This window comes from Myotis nattereri (genome assembly GCF_964212035.1).
Source record: "Myotis nattereri genome assembly, chromosome: 3".
Classification (NCBI taxonomy): domain Eukaryota; kingdom Metazoa; phylum Chordata; class Mammalia; order Chiroptera; family Vespertilionidae; genus Myotis; species Myotis nattereri.
Window position 1 is genome coordinate 214,884,616 of NC_138077.1, and position 4,724 is coordinate 214,889,339.

Consider the following 4,724-nt stretch of genomic DNA (forward strand, 5'->3'; position numbering starts at 1 on the left):
TGGGGAGTCCGGGGTCTTAGACGTTGACTCTGTGTTTTAGGGGACGGCAGCTGTCCCCGAGCTCAGGCTGTGCAGCAGGTGGCCCTGTGCCCTGCAGATGGCATGGATGATCACCCTGCCAGCCAGCTCCAGGCATGGGCACCCTGGAAGGTGGCGTAAGTGCTGGCTGGCCCTGGGCCCAGCCAAAGCTGGCTGCCGTGCTGTGACCCCGTGTCCTGCGATCAGGTTCGGCCCCCAGGTAGGAAGGGCAGCAGGAAGGTGACGGGTCCAGCAGGCCGTGGGGTTGCTGGGAGCAGGTCTGGTTGAGTGCCCGGGGGTGGGGGTCAATTGCTCGTTCCTTCTGCCCGTTGGGTGCCTGCTGTGGGCCAGGGCCAGGCACCCGTGTCGGGCAGCAGTCCCCGTGGCATCCAGCCCTCCGTGGCCTGTCCTGCCCCTGCACTGGCAGCCCCCTGGCCCTCCTGTCCTCCGATGAGCAGGTCTTTGCTCCCTTTCCTTCCTTGACTTGTCCAAAGGCCAGCTCAGCCGCTTCCCCCAGGAAGCCTTTAGCATCTCCTGAGTGCAGTGCGAGCCGGGGCTGTGGGGCCTTCTGTGGTCCCTGCTGCCTGGCCGCTCAGGTGTCCCAGTGAGAGCCAGGTCTTCACAGCCATGTCCGTGATGGGGCCGTGTCCGTGATGGGGCTGTGTCCGTGGTGGGGACTGTGCCTGTGGTGGGGACTGTGTCCATGGTGGGGGCCATGCTATGGTGGGTGGCGTGTCGTGGTGGGGACTGTGTCCATGGTGGGGACCGCGTCAGCGTTCTGGGCGCAGGCGCTCCCAGCAGGACTGGCCTCGCCGTCTTTGCGTGTCTACGAGAGCCTGGGCAGCAGAGAGCCCAGGCGGGGGCTCGTCACGCGCTCACACACGTGCACACATGTTCGGAGGCCTCCCAGGCCCTGGGGCTGGCTCTCGAGAGCACCCCGCGGGCAGAGACTGGGGCTAGGTCCTGATGCCCCGGGGGGGAAGAGCGCGGGAATGCAGGCTGCCCCCCTGCGCTCCGGGGCCATGTGCGTCAGAGGGGGCTCCCCATTTCCGCCCGGCCCAGCCAAGGGCAGCGGCAGCAGGAGTGGCAGCCGGGCTGTCGGAAACGACCTGGTTTTAATTTCCCCTCCTCTGACTCGGGGAGGGCTGAGGCGGTAATGGCTTTACCATGAGGCTGACGGAGCGGCTCTGGGAGCGGGCGGGGGACTCGGGAGCCGCCTGCTTGGTCTCCGTGGAGGCAGGTGGATCGTGTGTGACCCGCGCCCGAAGCCGACCCTCTGCTCTGGGCTGGGCTCTGGACATCGGGGGAAACGCCAGGCGGGTGTGTGAGGAGGGCTCCAGGCGGGGAGGCGACCGAAGCCAAGCCTCATGGGCACACACCTCCTCCAGCTCCTTCATGGCCTCTCCTCACTGCTGGGGGGTCTGTCCTGCTTCTAGCCCGACCCCTGAGGCTCCCTGGAGGCACCCACACTGCTTTCTCGGCCTTCAAGGCCCACCAACCTGCCCCAAACCAGTCACGTGACCTGTCGGACTCAGGGGGAGCGAGAGAGGGTGGGGAGGCCTCACTGCACTATCATGGAGGACGTGTTGGTGACAGCAAGGGACAAGCCACAGGGGGTGGCCCTGCCGAGTTCCTTCCGCCCCTGAGCTCCCTGCGGGGGGTCTGTGTGGATGGGCCGGTGCTAAGGGAGGCATGGGGGGGGGTGGCATGGGCCTCGCCCAGCCTGGGCCCTGGCGGAGGAGGAGGCTGGGCCGGCCGCGGTGGGGACAGCCCTGCTGCTGACACAGACATTCCGTGTTTCCGCATCGGGAAGGCATTTCCCAAACCGCGTCCAGACCCACAGCCCGGGCAGGATGCGCTCGGCGGCAGCGCGGGAGGCCGTGGGGCCGTGGGCACCGCTGGGCTGCCTGTGGCGTCCGTACTTGGCAGCTGCGGCCCCTCACGGCCATGCCCGAGTCCAAACACCCGGCCTACTGGGCACGGAGGCCCAGAGCCGTCCACACCTCCTCCCGAATGTAACCCTCACTGGGTGGGGAGACCACTGTACCCCAGAACCGTGTCCAGCGCAGAGCGGGCACACAGGCCGTTGTTGAGTGAAAGACATGAATGTGTGAGTGAGTGAGTGAATGGGTAAGTGTAGTAAGAAGGACGGGCCAGGTGTGGGGGAGCACAGGGCGGCGGCAGCTGCGTCTGGGGGTGCTTTGCGGAGAAGGTGACCTCTGAGTTGGCTGTGGAAGCGGGGGCTCCCCAGGGCCAGCCACCCAGAGGCCGGAGGAGCCAAGATCCGGACCAGAACTTCCTAGAAACCCTCTGCCCGGTCCAGCTTGGACTCTGAGTGCGGGCCCTTCAGCGGCTCAGCCTGAGGTGCCAGCACTGGGTTCTGGGGGACAATCAGGGTTGCGGCCGGGACACCAGGGGCAGCGGGAACCACAGAGACCGTTTCTTCACAGGTCACCCCCTCCTGCAGGTTCTCTGCCCCTCCACTCAGACCCCCTGGGCACCCCTCAGGGAGACCCCGAGTGCCACAGGGAGACCCCGGGTGCGACAGGGAGGCCCCGGGTGCGACAGGGAGACCCCGGGTGCGACAAGGAGACCCTGGGTGCCACAGGGAGACCCTGGGTGCGATAAGGAGACCCTGGGTGCGACAGGGAGGCCCCGGGTGTGACAAGGAGACCCTGGGTGCCACAGGGAGACCCCGGGTGCGATAAGGAGACCCTGGGTGCCACAGGGAGACCCCGGGTGCGACAAGGAGACCCTGGGTGCCACAGGGAGACCCCGGGTGCGATAAGGAGACCCTGGGTGCCACAGGGAGACCCCGGGTGCCACAGGGAGACCCCGGGTGCGACAGGGAGACCCCGGGTGCGACAGGGAGGCCCCGGGTGTGACAAGGAGACCCTGGGTGCCACAGGGAGGCCCCGGGTGCCACAGGGAGACCCTGGGTGCCAGAGGGAGGCCCCGGGTGCCACAGGGAGGCCTCGACTGGGCAGCCCTGGGCAGAGGAGTGCTGCGGGGGGCACGGGGGGGGGGGACCCACGAGGGCTCTCAGGCTCTCGAGGACTTACTTCCAGGACAGGAAGGACTTGTGCCCAGACTTGTCGGGCACTTGGCAGCCTGGCTGTGCTGCGGGAGCCGCCCCTGCACACGAATTGCTTTTCTGTTGGCCAAGTTCCTTCTCCCTGGCCCCGTGGGCACGGCGGCGGGGGCACACCTGGTCGGGTTCTCTTTTCCGTCACCTGTGTTCCATGGCGGCAGGCCATGGCCCCCCAGCTGGTCTAATCTGGCCCCTGCCCGCTGTACAGATGAGGAAACAGGCTCCTCGGGGCCCTGGGACCTGTTTGTGCTCCCAGACTGTGCCTGCTCGTCCCCAGCCCTGCCCTCTGCTGGGCGCTGAGGACAGGGCCCCGGAGCAGCGGAGCAGCCCGCCTGACCCTGGGACGGCCCTGGGAGTGAGGGACCCCTCTCAGGCCGGGATGTGGGTTGCAGTCCAGGTGGATACAAAAGGGGTGCAGAGTGACGGCAGCGGGGCCTGTGTCGCAGCAGCGTCTGAGGCGGGACAGGCCTGGCGGGGTCACGGTGGGGCACCAGCGGCCTCCGGGCTGCACAGGATTTGGGGCTGCAGGCCAGGGCCCCCCACGGATGCCCAGTGGCTGTGGCTCTGATGACCCAGGGGAGGGCCATTCTGGACAGAGCTGGGGCCTAGGTCTGTGCCCTGGGGTAACATGGGGCCAGGGGTCTGGGGTTAGAGGCGTGTCCAGGGCTTTCCCAGCCCAACACAGGGTGGGGGCGGGGGGGGGGGGGGTTGGTCCCCCGCTAGCCAGGCTCCCGTGGTTCTGGAGGGTGTGGCCAGACCCTGCTAGGCTCCCTGGGGGCACAGCCCTGATCCCTCTGGGTACCTACCTGCCTGGGCCCTGTGGGCGAGGCCCTGGGCTAGTGGAGAGCATGGCAGTGCCAAGTGGGGGACACCTGTCGTGGGGGCTACAGGCATCTTCACCCCCAAGATTTCCACTTTGGTGGGTGGCCCCAAAGGGCCTGCTGCTCCCAGCCCCACCCCCCAACCTGTCAGAACAGAACCCCATGGAGCTCCTCGGGAAGCCGGGGCTTTGCAAGGGCGGCCTCCTCTGCTTCCAGTTCTCCCCTCCTTGGCACTGGGAACGCGCACTGGGAACGCGCAACTGTGCGTCTGCGTCTGTGTGTGCCTGTCTGCGGGGCTCTGTCTCGCGTGCATGTTTGCACACGTGGGTCTGTGTGCACACATGTGTCTGAGTGTTGGCTGGGGCCTGGGTGCCTGCGTTTGTGCGCGGGGCTGTCCCAGTGCGAGGACTCCGCGGAGGAATGCGCCGCGGGCTGCGAGCCTGGGGGACCCGCGCTGCTCTGGGGGCGGCGGGGCGGGGCGAGGGCGGGGCGGGGGGCGGACCCTCAGCGCCTAGGATTTGGCCTTTACCTGTGGGGGGTGGGGGTTGGGGAATGGGGGAGGGGGGTGGAGGGGTGGAGGGAAAGCTGAGAACTTAAAAGGCGAGGGGCGGGGAGGCTGGGCGGAGCGGCTCCTGGTGGCGCCCAGCGGAGCCGGAGGCACGGCTGCTTGTGCCGGCGCTGAGCGGGGAGCGGGGAGCGGGGAGCGGGGATCGGGGAGCAGCGGGGAGCAGCGGGGAGCGGGGAGCGGGGAGCGGGAAGCCGGAGCCGAGCCCTCCCCACAGCGCAGCATCGCC